Here is a 16345-nt window from a genome sequence, read left to right as displayed (position 1 = left end):
ATTTTGGGAATGATGAGGGCAACAAATGTATAGATGTGCTTTACACAATTGATCTATGTATTGTGATGAATTGTATGAGCCTCAATAAATTGATTTTTAAAAAATTAAAAAATAAAAATAAACAGGGAGAACTACCTCACTACCACCGAGAGAAGCAGACCAGCGGAGTAGAAACGATTGAGGACAAAGTCACAGAGGTACTTCAGAAAAATGAAATTCAATATCAAGGCTCAGGTGGCTACTGTGCCCAGATGAAAGTGAGAATTAGACATATCTTGAGAACCCATCTTGCCTGCAATAGTGTAACAGAAAAGTTATTGAAAATATTCTAGATTATATGTAGATTCACATCATTGGCCATCACATTTAATCTGCACTATACAATTATACATTGGCTTCCCTTATGAGTTGTAACAAGGCAGGTGGAACTCAATAGGGAAACACAGTTTTTAAAACATAGAGCACTTAGGTAAATACCTCAAAAGTTTCTAACCATTTTAAACCCTAGAAAATATTTTTCTTTGTTAGTATTCTATTTGTTGACAGTTAAGTTCTTGTTCAAGTGGGAAACACATACTTGAAAATATGTTTTCTTTGTTGGAGCTGGTGAGGACAATATACTCAAAAAGAAAAATAAAGAACAGATGCATCCCCGTTTTTTTACTGCTGAATGTGTTTTGGCCCTTAAAATGCCCATTTATTTTATGTAAACAAATTTGCTTTTTCTGTTACATTTAAGCTAAACAAAGATACCATTCATTTTCAAATGTTTTTCCTTAAGCAGTTCACTCCTGGGTGCCACTTTAGCCACTTAGCAGAAAAGAATATTAATTTCAATAATGGAAGGAAAATAGTTGCCCTAATTTCTCTGCAGAATGGGAAGCAGAGGAAACACCCTGCTGCACTGCAAATTGAAGTATGTGAGCCCAAATCTGGGCCATTACAACCGTCTCCTATAGCTGCTCGTTTACTATCCCCGGTCACCTTTTTGGTATGCTGAGGAAATATTTACACTAAGAAACTCCCTCTCCTCAATCTAAAAAGACCATTTAAAATGTGCCCACTTGCATGTTTTACAAATTGGAAAACAGCATCTTTTGCACAGTTACATTGCATTGAATATTGTATATTTAAATTATTATATGACAAAAATTCCCCCCCCCCAGTGGTACTTTCAGTCAAAGGTTAATTTCTCAGTAGCTTTTCTTCTGGCCCCATACTGAATATTTTTGCCCGGTTTCTTTTTAGCTACAATGAAATTGTTTTCAAATTACCATGTAAATACCTAATATGTATTTTTGAATATATTAATGGCTATGGTATAATTTTCTGATGGATAATTAGATAGTTTAACTGTTGTTACATAAAACCATATAATAAAAGTCAGACTCCTCCCAAGAAATAATCATTCCTTCCTGGATCTATCACTACTGAACTGCCAGCTACATAGTCCATTATTGTTCCATTTAAAGGCTAAACTCCATCCAACCAGAGTCACTAAATCAACATTTTACATTGATGCATCTGTCTCTTCTCTTCTCTCTAGCTGAAGTGTTGCTCTTAACTCTATCCACCATAAATACTTCTCATATTCAAGTTTTGTCCTTCTTTATATAACACCAATCCCCCTACACGTCATCTGTCCCTCTTTTAGAGCCCTCATCTTATCCTATAGGGTTGCTATGAGTCATAGTTAACTCCATGGCCGTGAGAAAGAATGTACTAATGTCATATGTTTCCTTGATTATCTTTCCAATGGCTTAATGCTCACTTCTGGGTAATGTAAGGGTACACTGCAATGCTGCACAGGTAGAGTTGGGCCACAGGAGAGCCACGCTGAGTAAATGACCAAATGTAACAATCAATTAGTGGAGTCATAATGATCTATCCTTGACTATCTGTGTGGTAGTTACATAATCTGGTGTCAATTTGGGACTTGAGAGGATTAATATTGAAGGGGTGGAGTCTAGTCTGTCAATCAGGTCATAGCCAATGAGGCCTTTGTGTGGGTATGGCCTTCTCCTGAGAATTCTGGGACACCAGTCTTACTGTCTCTTATATACATATGAGTTTCTATGGATTTGTTTCTCTAGTCTACCCGGACTAACACGATCTGTCAGTTTGTTGTACTGTGGTCTTTTGCATGTTTCCGTAACACTGGGAGCTATGTCATAGGTATGTCATATACTAGCAGGGTCACCCTTGGTGGGAAGGATGTAGCAGAGTTCTATGACTCATTAGAAATGTTGTAGAGCAAACTGGCAGAGATTTGGTTAATATTAAAGACCAAACGCTTTTATTAAGAGGCAAGTCAATTTGAAAATTGGGAGCCACATGTCCAGAGGCTTCCAAATTTACTGATCCCAAAATAGCAGCAACGTACCAAGTTCATTGACATTGAGTTGATTCAGACTTACAGCAACACTATAGCTTAAAGTAGAACTGCCCCAATAGTTTACAAGGCCGTAAATCTTTATGGGAGCAGAATGCCTCATCTTTCTCCAGCTGAGCTGTTGTTGATTTTGATCTGTTGACCTTGAGATTAGTGTTCCAATTCATAATTAAGCCACCGGTACTGAGATAATTCAGAGTTTATTTATCTATAAAAGGAACTTCAGTAAAAATTCAGTGATTGGTTTAAAATTAGGTAATGTTTAAAAGGTTTAAACTTACAAAGACATCATTTAGTTCGATACAGCTGCCCTCCAATCCCTAGACACATCTAGCATGATTGCAGGCATAATATGCATAAACTTACAGTTTATTTTCAGTAAGCATCTGTTATGGGAAATGTTTGGGTCCTGGAAATCAAAACCTGTATTGTTTCAACTGCTTTTGCTGTCATAGGAAGACAGGCTTACCACAAGAGCTGTGAATTTCAGCCTATGCTGCCTAAGCTAATTGTGAGTATTAATAGAATAGTGATAAAAAAAAGACACAAGATTTGAAGTTATAGTCCTTCAAGTCAGGAATCTGGCTCCTTCATCAACTAGCTCTGCATCTTTGCCTAAAGCATCTGACTTTTCTCATTCTAAGTTTATAAATGGGTATCATAATAGAGAGTATATATATATATATATATATAAAGGAAAGATATATGATGTAAAGGCCTTAAAACACTGGCTGACCTATATTGTTTTCTGAATCTAATTTGAATTTTTGGCAACTCCCTGTTTGAGGTACTGATGCAACCATTGTTGAATAATCTTCAGCAATTCCTTAAGCAAGAAAAACTACATTGTTCTCTGAAACTGTTTATCAAATAATTTTTTCAGTGTAAAGTGAATAATTGCAGAAAATGTAGACTACATTTCAGATGCAGAGATTACTTTTGATCCAAAATAGAGTTTTAGACTTAGACCTTAGCATCCCTACTATCTCATGTAATGAGTTCTAAATTAATTGAGATGCTCTAAACGCAGAAAGAAAGCACGGCCAATCTACTTCTGAAAATTAGGCAATAAACTCTTTGGTTCACAAAACAATATTATCCTATTTTCTTACTTAGGGCATGTTATCAGGACAGATCAATGGTGCTTCAGTAAAATATGACTCTGAGTGAAGTGATTGGCACAGTAGCTGTAATCATATACTGAGGCATGATCAGTGCAGTGACACAAAACTGGGCAATATTTCATTCTGCGTATATATAATTGTCAAGAATCATAGACACATAAATGGCAGTTATCTATTTAGTCACTTAATTTTTTATAATCCTTTGACTAATGTTAATAAATCTTCCTATAGAATGGGTGTTGCCCAATTTTGAATATACTTCATTAAGAAATTGCTTCTTTTTAATATTTACATCCTATCCTAATGGTTTCCAAAATAAAATGTTTATGGATTATATACTTCTCTGTTACTATAAAAAGTGCTCACTTAGGTCTCAAGAGACAAATCTTGTTCTAGATCTTCCAATGCCTATGAATTATTATAACAACATATCTTAATTGCTTTGAATTTTACTTTCTACACCTAGTCAATGTAAGAGTCAAAAGATTCAGACATTGAAAATTTATTTCTCTTTGAGATTCAACTGATATTCTTCTATCATTATCAATTATAGAAAAGTTTCCTGTGGGAATCATTGTTACAAGTGTCCTATTTTCTGACTGTCAGCAGCAGGTCAGGTGATGTACTGAAGGTCAAATCCACAAGAAAGAGGTATATCAATGTGAACTATCTCCTTAAATAACCTTACAATCACTGTAAAGTAGATAAAACTGTTTTAAATTTTCAGATGTAAAAATGGAAACTCAAAACAATTAAATTACTTATTTAATTTCACACATATGATAAACTAGAATTCAACTCTTTTGATCCCTTACCTACAATCTTACCATCTGGCCAGGCTGTTTCTACTCTACCATTCAAAAAAAGAATTTGTCCATTGAAGAGGATTAAGAGGGAAGGGGTGGAGTCTAGCCTGTCAATCAGGATATAGCCAATGAGGCCTCTGTGTGGGCATGGCTTGCTTGTGAGGATTCTGGGAACTCTGGTATTTCTCCTTGGAGGTAGAAGGTTCTCTCTCTCTCTCTCTCTCTCTCTCTCTCTCTCTCTCTCTCGACTCACTCCTGGGAGACATCCCTGTTGAGAAGAACACATGGAGCCAGAGAAGCCATGTGAAGACCTCTGCCTGCTCTGAGATGATAACACCACACTGGATCCACAAGACCTTCCATCCTCTTGCCTGTGATCTTCTGCATTCGGTGTAATTTCATGTGTTTCATGAGTCTGACGAGGACTTTATAGATTGGTATCAGACATCTGGGCTAATATCAGATTTATGGACTTGATCTGAACTGGGCTGTTTTCTCAATATTCAACTCTTGTATATAAAGTTCTTTCCTACATATGCATAAGTGTCTATGAATTTGCTTCTGTAGCCTACCCAGACTAACATAGTAGGTTTCTGAGACAGTACCTCCTAGATGAGTTGAAAGCCTTATTTTTCCACTTTACTTCAAAAAAGTTACCAAAATTTAATGCCTCTACATACTAGACCTAAATACAAACATTTCCATTACATAAAGCACTGCAATAAAAATTGTTGAACAGGTAAGTGGAAAAAATTGTACTATTTTTTTCTCAATATGAATTGAGTTTTGTAGGGTCTTATTTTACATTTCCTCCAAGAAAATAAGAGTACTTTTTCCTGTTTCAGCATATTAAACTAAATTCATTGATAGATTATTCATGAAAGAGATTATTAATATTCCCTACCATAATTTTTCTATATTTTTAATTCTAATACATTAAACCACAAAATACCAATATGCTTTTATTGGTACATGCCACACGTTGATGTATCTGAACATTGAAACAATCCTATTGAGCAGCATAGTATAAGGTACATGTATACTTTGGAGAATGAAAGACATATTCAACTACATTATTTCATCTACAACATTCCCTTACCTTTCCACTCCATTTCTCTGTCTCTGCATAAATACAGCTTTTATGTCAGGTGGCTATTATATTCTGATTATATATTCAAAATAGTGTAAGTAAAAACAGTAGTAACAAGATTTGAGTCAAATATATTCTCTCTTCATGCATTGTCAGGAACCGAGCCAGGGAAAGAAATTGGAAAGGAACATTGCATATCAACTGTAGGAAAACAAACGGCAAAGGGAGACTTTGCTTTGTTTGTAAAAAGCATTCAAGCTCTCACCAAAAAAAAAAAAGAGTGTAGCAAGTTTTTTGAAAGCTTTTGCCATGCCAAAGAGAACCTACTATATCACTCGAAATTTGAACAGAGAGCAGGAGAAGTGGAAAGGGTCACAACTATCCATCAGCCTTTAAATAAATATTGTCTAAGCAGCGATAGGTAGCAGAGCGCACAGCAGTCAGTCACAGGCTTGCTCACTGCTTACCATAAAAATCTAGGATTTATGTTATTCTAACTTCTTACCCCACCAGCTTGCTTTCAGTTACAAATTATGAAAAAGAAAGAAAATGCTTTGTAGTACATATTATGAAAAAGAAAATCTTAATACTTCACATTCTAGAGACTAAAAAAATCTGAAAATCTAAAGTGTGCAAATTATTAACAAGATCAGTTGCTAACCAAAAGTTTGGAGGCTTGAATTTATCCAAAGGTGTCTTATAAAACTCTGATAGTATTGTTCTGAGAGAAAAAAAGTTCAAAAAGCTATTAAAAGCCCTGTGGAGCATTGTTCTAACTTTGACACACATGCAGTCACGAGGAGCTAGAATAGACCTAATGGGAATTGGTTAGACTATTCTAACGAGGTGGTGAAAACCTTATGTTCCTTGAACTATTAGAGTTTGATGACATTGTTTCACCTAAGCATAAATAAATCTATGACTATGGGTATAAGTACAGAAAAATCTGTGGGACAATTCCATTTGTATTTGCAAGGCTCTTCTCTGGTTATTTGTTTAAAATGACTCACTATGCATAGCTGTTATAGAATTTATTATGCGATCTCTATTAGTAACAACAATTGTAAAGTACTAATCAGCTCATTGAAAATCATCAGACCCTCCAAGTTATTATTGTAGATTTAATAGCGTTTATGCTTATAATATTTTGAGAATTGAAAATGTTTACAATCAACACAGCTTATGCCTATATTGACATAAATTTACCATTATTTTTCAAGAAATGTTCTAGGAAGGTAAGTTAAAAATATTTTTTTTGAAAATTTCAGGAACTCTCTGAAGACCCATTTATTTTACCAAAATATTGCTCAGGTAGGTTTCATTATGGCAATAGCCACTTTGTGGGACAATAGTTGTTCAACAGGAATTAAATGAATAGTTTAATTCTTCAAGGGTCATTTTAAAACTCTTTTCTCATGTGTCCACAATTCCAAGCCATCCTATCTCATAATGTGAACAATTCTATTCAGCTTTTCTCCACCTCAGCTCCCACACAGAAGAAAGTTCTTGTTAACGCCGACTCGACGCAATCATTATTATTAAAACAACAACAACAAACATGAACTCCCATTTTCAAAACATTAGTAAGACTGGTCAGGGAGGGATCACTCTCTGTCTGATGATCACATTGTTCAGGCCACCTTTGTGAGGGGTTAGCAGAACACAATCTTGAAAGCCAACTGAGATCCAATCAAGATGTAACCCCACAGTCCTCCGTTCTTGATTACAACACAGCAGGCTCGCTCTGGATCTTTCATCCTCCCAGGTAGGAGCTGCTTCATGACGGTGGTGAAATAAGTGGCATTGGTTCTGAGCTCCACCTTCTTTTTAACTCATTGCTAAAATACTGATCTTTTAAAATTTTGCTTATCTTTAAGAATTCTTAAATTGGCTGATTCGATTAGAAGCGTTTATCTTTGGTTAAAACTTTCCTTATTACTAACAACACCCTATTTGTCTAACCTAAATTATTTTTTTTCTTTTTCTTTTGCATCTACAAGGGATCATTCTCAGTGAAGTGATTGAGCAAAAGCCCTCATTAACCTATTGCATGAGCTGGTCTTAAGTATTGAGGAGCTAATAAACCAAAGTTTACATAGGGGGAAATGAAAACCTAGATGAGAAAGTGCTCTGACACTGACCAAACAATCTTAAATACAGGAACTGAAAGGATCAAATTTTTATAGATAACTAGAATATGTTCAGCTCAAGAATATTTGTAGGGTACAGAAAACATCCAATATTACATGCGAAAAATTTACCATGCACATCATTCAATCAAAATGTATCAGGCTTGAAAGAGGTTGTAGATTAAATTCCAAACTAAAAGGGTGGGAGGATAGGGTGAAATTCATCAAAACTGACTCATCACAGATACATGTGTTAGATCTATCAGACGAGTACATTTTAAAAAGTTACTTATTTGCTTTCCGTGAGTTCAAAAGCTAATTAATGTCACAGAAGATATAAAATAAAACCAAATGAACCTAAAAGATGAAAACTGAAATGTCTAAGGTGAGAAACACACTGGATGGAAGTAATGGCAAAATTTATGAGAAAAATTATTAAACTTGAAATCATAGCAATGCAGTCTCCAAAATTAACGATAAAAAGAAACCCTTTAAGGAAGAGTGGGGCAAAATGTCACTTTCTATTACGAAATGTAAAGAACTGAGAAATTATAACTCCCATCTCCCTCAACCAGAATAAACACTGAACAAACTACATAATAGAATGCCTGCCTGGTCCAAAGAGTTAATATGCTCAGCTACTACAGAAACGATTCAGGTTCGAGTTCACCTAGATGCATCTTGGAAGAAAGGAATGGTGATTTATTTCTGAAAAATCAGACATTGAACATTTAATGGGGCAGAGTTCTATTCTGATACACATTCACTAGCCATGAACCAAAATCTACTCTATGGCAACTGGTAACCAACTTGGGGAAAGGGAAACACCTAATTGCAAAGCCCTTGCGTGAGGCTAGGTTATCTAGAGAAACAAACCCAGCAACACTGATATGTATAAATCACTATGCATTAAGAAGACTTTTGTGCCAAGAAGTCATCTCAGCCCAGTTCAACTCAAGTCCATGGATCTAGTATTAGCCTGAGACTCTTCCGACTCATGCAGCTGCATGCTGATGATACAGATAAGTGAAGCTGAACATAGAAAGAACACACCATGTGTAAAGAGTCACCTGGACCAGGAGGGTGGTGGGAGAATGATGGGGATCCTACAGCTCATAGGGTCGGCAGCCCACTTGGGACCACCCCTGGAAAAAAACACTGAATCCAAGAAGAAGGAAAACACATAGCAAGAGAGGAAAGTTCCCAGTGTCTCATTTATAAAGACCGCTCTTCAAGGAGGCATCAGGTTGAGACCTGATTGGTAGATTTGACTCTACCCCGACTGGCATGCAGGTGGAATCAAGTTGACATAAAGCCAACCATCATGCTCCTCTAGCCTTTGTCCCTTACCTAAGGAGGAAAATATAAAGCAGAGATGTTGTTGGCGCCTGTGAGTTGCTTTCTATTCATAGTGACTCTATGTACAACTGGACAAAGCACTACCTGGTCCTGTCCGTCCTGACAATTGTTCTTATGCTCAAGCCTGTCAACGTAGCCACTGTGTCAATCCATCTGGTCAAAGTGCTTCCTCTTTGCCACTGCCCCACTACTTTACAAGTATGATGTCCTTCTCTAGGGACCAGAGTCTCCTGACAACATGTCCGAAGTATGTGAGACAAATTCTCACCATCTTTGCCTCTAAGAAGCATTCTGGCTGTACTTCTTCCAAGACAGGTTTATCTGTTATTTTGACAGTCCAGTTTACTTACAATATTTTTCTCCAGCACCATAATTCAAATGCATTGATTCTTCTACTGTCTTGTTCATTCAATATCCACTTTTCCTATGCATATGAGGTGAAAAATATTGAGTATAATTTGGACTGCCAGACAAACAAGCAAATTGTCTTGGGGGAAATACTGTAAGAATGCCATTAGATGAGAGGATGATCAAATTTTGTCTCATGTACTGTGGGCATGCGTGCTGTCAGGTGAGACCAATCCCTGGAGAAGGACACCACGTTGGGTAAAGTAGAGGGTAAATGAAAAATATATCCTCAAGCAATGCCAAGAAGGTGTTACAGTTGCCTCAAAGATAGGTAGTGTTTGCTTATGTTGTGCGTTGCAATGCTCTGAGTTGGAGCCAATGCAAGTGCACCTGAAAAAGAAATGCAGACTGAGATTACTAAGATAGACTGTTCTGAATGTTGGGAGTAAAGATTTTTAAGAACTCTCTATACTTTTCTAATTTTTTTTTTCTAAATGAGAAATTGGTTCAAAAATAAAACTTTTTTAAAAAAATGACATGCCTAAGAACTGTGGGACTACTTCAAGCAATCAAATATCCATGCAATTGGAGTCAGGAAAAAAGTAGACGGGATTAAAAAACATTTCAAGATATGATATCCTTGTATTTGAACAAATTGTCAAAAAAACTACAAATCTACAGAACCAAGTAGTTCAAATAAGCCCTAACACAGGATATATACAAAGAGAACACATCAGTGCACATCATAATCAAATTGCTGGCAACCAGTGATAAGGAGAATGTCCTAAAAGCTGTAAGGAAAAAAAAAGATGTTTCACACACAGGAACAAGAAAGACAAGGATGACAGATGATGGTGAATTTCACATCCACCCCCCCCCCACACACACACACACACAAAAGGAGAGAGAGTGAGAGAAGCTAAAAAGTAGATGCTAGTATGTATTTAAAGGTCTGAAAGATCATTTAAAAGCCTGCCAAACTAAACTTCTACAAACACTGAGAACACTTTTCAAAAATTAAAGAGAATAAAGAGTTTCAGAGTAAAGCTGAGAGAATTCAAGAATGCATCGTCAGCAGGCCAAAAGTTCAAGCAAAGCCAAAAGAAATGCAAGAGGTAGGAGGAAAACAGTGTCAATGTAAATAGGGATACTCCAAAATTATAGAAGAGAACAAGAAATGGTTAATTCACGGCAAATATGCAAAACTTTCTTATTTAAATCACTTTAAAATTACACAACAAAGATTACAAACTAGTAAGAAGTTTTTAATGTAATATAATTAAAGTATACAGCAGCACAAAAGCCATTATGAAAGAACAGAGTTATAATACTGTAATGTTTAATTTTGTAGTTAGAGGCATAATGATTGCAATAGATTAAATATAAGTAATATAAATCATTTAGCAATCACAAAAGTATTAAAATAGAGTAAGCTAACAATAGAGATGGTGGGGAATTGCAAAAAATGCCTAATTAATTCATAGGTAGTAGAAAAGGAAAGGAAAAACAAAGAGCAAACAAGCAGAAAACAAACTACAAGTAGCTAGCAAGAAATATAATTTCCAAATTTCCAAATTTTAATATAAAGTCTATTTAATTACTTTAATTAAAAGTAAAGACTATAAGACTGCATTAAAAGGGCAATCACACGCATACATTCCTTATAAGAAACACCATATAAAAATATAGACAAATGTAGGCCAAAGTAAAAGAATAAAAACAAATACAATTTACAAACAATGATTATGATAAAGTATTAGTATTACATCAGGTCTCTTAAAGAGCAATACATCGTGCCATGAATCTTTTAGGTCATTTCATAATGATGAAGGGGTCAATTTAGCAAGAGAAGAAAAATTATATATATATTCATGTACCTAATAAGATAACTTAGAAATATGAGAATAAATATAAAAGTATTACTACTATTGGTTCCTGATCATACATATAAGGTTTTTCCAAACACAATAAGCATCTCTGGAATCTATAAATGACTACAGACAAGTCCTCGTGGTAATGCACTGATCTCAGTCTCCTTAGGATGAGTTTTATTAACGGCATCATCCTGGCTCGTTCAATTCAAGGTCTAGATGTTAGCTCTAGAAATCATGAACACAGCAGCTCATTATGAAAAACAAACAATAAGAAGAAAGTTAAAAATGGAATTGATGAGAACACGTCCTGGAAAGCTGTGTCGAGGAATTCTTTTCATCAAAGTCAGAGGTTAAAGGGGTTCTATGCCACCTTTGATCTTCATCAAAGCCGGAAAGAAGTTATTCTCCATAGTAGCACAGCACCTGCTCATTCTTTTGGACTAGAAAGGGCTGGTCTCTGGGAATTTTTGTTGAGAAACCTGATCCCATTCACCAAAATCCGGATCTCTCCTCAGACTTCTTTTTGTTCCTAAAACTTAGGAAATATTTAAAAGGTTTGCAATTTCAGTTAATCACAGATGCCAAAAGTGTTGTACTAAAGTAGAATAACTCTAAGTGTAAGCAGAGTCAGTTATGGAAACACCACCTTCAGAAGTGTATAAAGCTTGATGAAGATTATTGTAAGAAATTATTTCTTCATATTTTGATATTTTCGTATAATAAGGATTGCTATGATTTCATAGAAATACTTTTGTACTAAGCCTCTTATATGTAGCAAACAAAAGTAAAGACTTGCAAGGAAAAATAGGATAATTCAGCAACAAACCCAGAAATTTCAATATCTATTGAAGTGAATGTGAGCGAGATGGGCCTGATGACGCCAAGAGGCAAGGTGATTTGCGAAAAATATGCCCAAGTTACCAACAATCCTGAAAACAATAGGTGCCTACATGCTGTCCTACTGGTTTACCGGCACTTTCATACAAGGAACCCCTGTATTTGTAAGAATGACAATGAATCAGGAAAACCACCATATTACCCTGTGCTTCTGAGTCTTACCCAACAGGTTACACGTGTACATCAACAGAACTACTTATAAGAAAAACAAAGCATCAAAATATCCCAGTTGTACAACTGGTCTTTTATTTTTATACCTCTGGAGTGTAGGTGTTCAGGAAAGTGCATTATTACAGAGCACCACAGAAATAAACTTCTTTACAGAACTAACTTAACTATCCATGGTGGTGAGCAGGTAGTCAGCAATGCAAACATATCGTGACTTGGAAAAAGGACCACTGGTATGTTCTACATGCAGGTAACTAACCCGCTGCCTTCAAGTTAATTCCAAGTCGCGGAAACCCCATGTCAATAGGGGTGTTTTGAGAAGTAGTCATCAGACCTTTCTTCCAAAGAGCCTCTAGGTGGCCTCGAACTTCCAATCTTTCTGTGAGCAGTGGGGTGTTTTAACTACACCACCCCACGGGTTCACATAAAAGTACTGACAGAAGGGGCCTGACTTGCTACTCTGGGAGAGTTCTCACTTAAATCTTCACTCCATGGTTGATCCTTTATGTAATCAGCAACCAGTTGACATTTTCAGCTTCTTTTCTCCATTTAATTTATAGACACATGGATTTATATTTTGATACTACATATGGTACTATACTTTCTAACTACAAGTGACTTCAAGTCACTAAGGTGTGTTTGCATCAGCAAACTGAGATATTGATGTAAATAATTTATACTACTATTAGTCACCTGTGAAGACATGAGCAAAATAATCAGTCAACTTGACTTAACAGTGCATAGTACAACACTGAGCAACAGAATGCAAACCAATTTTAAGTTGCATATGGAACAATTTACCAAGATAATTTATATGCTGTTTCATAAACAAGTCTAAAATATTTAAAGGATTTGACTCACACAAAATATGTTCGTCGACTAAAGGGCAAATAAATTATAAATTATTAAATCAAATATTTTGTAAAGTCTCCAAATATTTCAACATTGAATATCACACTTCCCTTAAGAATTTTGTTACTTTCAATTTTCATAAAGACCCAAATGTAAAACCTAGAAGATTAAATATCATCCATAGAAATTAGGATAGACTTATGCATGGCACGAGCACACTATGAAATGTAACTGAAAATACACAATTAGTAGAAGACAGAATAGATAACTGGTACCTCCTAAAGATCAGGCACAAAGGAAGACTGGCAGTATTGTTGGGTACATGTTAGCAAGCTAACCTCAAGGTCAGAAGTTCTAACCCACCAGCTACTCCACAGGAGAAAGAGGAAGTGATGTGTTCACTAAGGAGTTAAAAAGTCTTGGAATGCCAATATGAGGTCACTTTATGTTGTAGTTGACTCCATAATACTAGGCATGTATTTTTGTTTGATTGTTTAATGTGCATCAAAACATTTCTCCAAGAGAATAAAAATAAAATTCATAAGCAGGGGAAACTATTGTCAATGTTATAAAAGAAATGGAATTTCAAAGAAAATTTCAGCACCTCAAAAAGAAAAATAAATAGTTCAATTTAAAAATGGGAAGGTACTAAAGCATGTTCACAATCATTAGTGATTAGAAAGATACAAACAAAACCACAGTGAACCAATACTTGCAAGGATGTAGAGGAATCAAAGTGGCATACACAACTGGGACAATAAAATGTTGCAACCACTGTGGCACTTAACAAAAAAATGGGCGGGGGGGTGTTGAGGCGATAGAAATACCATATAATCCAGCAATCTCACTATTTGATGTATAGCTCAGAGAAACACAGACAGATATATGCACACCCATATTCATCAAAGCACTTTTTACAAGACAAAAAATCTAGAAACAAAGTAACTATCCATCAATGGAAGAATGGATCATTAAAGTTTGATGCACACACGGAATAGAATACTCCACACCATTAGATATTAATGATACGTCTGCAAAGTACCATACAATGTAGCTAAGCATAGAGGGCATTATGGTGAGTAAATTACTCAATAACAATGGGACAGATATCATATAAGACTGCTATTGCAAAGTCAAGAAAAGGTTTTCATACTAAAAGAGACAGTCTTTGATGGTTACCAGGGAGGAGAGGTTGTCACTGATTTGAGGGCACAGAAGTGTTAACTTGGATGAAAGGGAAGGTAACACACAATAAGGGGGTGGTTGACAAAAATTAATGGTGGCTGGGGAAGACATGGTGAGGTTGGCAGGGAACAGAGAGGAAATGGGAAAAGTAATGGTATATTTAGGGGGTTGCAAAGAATTTGTTGAAACAAAATATATATGAATTGCGCTGAATACAAAACTGATGATCTGCTTTGCAAATTTTCACCCCACTCACAATAAAAATGTTAATAAACAAACAAATAAACAAACAGCAGTTTGGGCATCCATGAGGTTACTCGGATCGTGCTTCCCTAAAATATTCTATGGGTTTTGGAAACAAAAGGAAGCCTCAAGGGGAAAGGTAGTTTTTGCCGTGTGGAGCTGCTAAGGAATCCAAATAAAATTGAGGAGTTGATACCAGGGGCTCAAGTAGAAAGCAAATGTTTTGAGAATGATGGTGGCAACAAATGTACAAATATGGTTGACACAATGGATGGATGTATGGATTGTGATAAGAATTGCACAAGTTCCCAATAAAATGATTTAAAAAAAGAAAGAAAGAAATCTTATGTTACCCTCAAAGAATGAGCAGATACACGCTTGTGAATGTAAAACTTCCTCTGCATAGCTTTCTTGGCATTTTACCTCACCCCTGGCATTCTCTATTTTCCCCAAACTTATTCATAATAAACCCCGGTAATAGTCCTGTGTTCTTCAAGAAAACCTATCAAGATGACCCCCATGACTAGCTCTCCACCTTGAATTGAACTGTCTCAGAAATTTCCCTTGGAATTATTCTTCAAAATACACAATTGTAATGATGCATGTCTTCAGAAGTTTATTATTCTTCTGTAAATACTAAAATATACCAATGATAAGAAAATTATGTGATCACAATTTTTAATTTCTAGACCCAAGACAAGTAATTGATAAGTATTTTTGGGGTGGTTTTTGTTTTTTTTTTGGTAAGTTCGATAAAAATGGTAAAAATAATTGATCACTTTGAATATGTCAGAATTTATAGTGCGTACTACCAGACAGCTGCTTAGTCATGTTTTATTGACTCTGCCAAGGCATCTGAGTGGATAATAATGAACTACAGATAACCTTGAGAAGAATTGGAATTCTAGAACACTGCATTGTGCTTTTGTGGAACTTGTACATGAATCAAGAGGGGCTTGTGTGAATAGAACAAAGGAATGCTTCGGGGTTTAAATCAGAAGAGGGGTCGGAGTTGTTTCCTATGATCACACATATTCAATTTGTATGCTAAGCAAGTCATCAGAGAAGCTAGATTAGATGACAAACAATGTGGCATCGGGCTTGAAGGAAGGCTTCTTAACAACCTGTGATATGAGGATGACACAAAATTACTTGCTAAAAAGTGAGAATAATCTCAACCATTAGCTTCAGAAGATCAAGGATTAGAGTATTTAGTACGGATTACAAGTCAAGGTAAAGAAGATTCAAATCCTCATAGCTGGATCAATAGGTAGCACAATGATAAATGGAGAAAAATTGAAGTTGTCAAGGGTTTGGTCTTGTTTGAATCTACAATCAATGCTCATGGAAGCCGCAGTCAAGAGATCAAAGGATGTGCTGTATTACATAAATCTGCTGCACCGAAACCTCTTTGGAGTGTTGAAAAGCAAAGATGTTGCTTTGAGAACTAAAGTGTGCCTGGCGTAAGCCATGGTATTTTCAATCGTCTCGTGCACGTGAAAGTTGGACATCGAATAAGGAAGACCAAAGAAGAATCGATACATTTAAATTGTGGTACTGACAAGAGTACTGAAAATACCATGGACTGACAAAAGGGGGAAAATCTGTCTTGGAAGAAGCAAAGCCAGAGTGCTCCTTGGAGGCAAGGCTGGGGAGCCTTTGTCTTAACCTACTTTGGGCATGTTGTCAGGAGAGACCGGTCTGGAGAAGCATCATGCTCGGTGAAGTAAAGGGGCAGCTAAAAAGGAGAAAGCCCTTGACGAGCTGAATTGACACAGTGGCTGTAACAATGGGCTTCGGGAGGGCGAGGAAGCATTGCGAGGATGACTCAGGTTGCATCGTATCCCAGTGTGTTGTGCATTGGGTCATTTTGGTTCA

Source organism: Echinops telfairi, unplaced genomic scaffold, assembly GCF_000313985.2.
Source record: "Echinops telfairi isolate 266 unplaced genomic scaffold, ASM31398v2 ScPeMD7_7469;HRSCAF=8507_1, whole genome shotgun sequence".
Classification (NCBI taxonomy): Eukaryota; Metazoa; Chordata; class Mammalia; order Afrosoricida; family Tenrecidae; genus Echinops; species Echinops telfairi.
The sequence above is the reverse complement of the archived record's forward strand: the minus strand, read 5'-3'. Positions refer to the sequence as shown.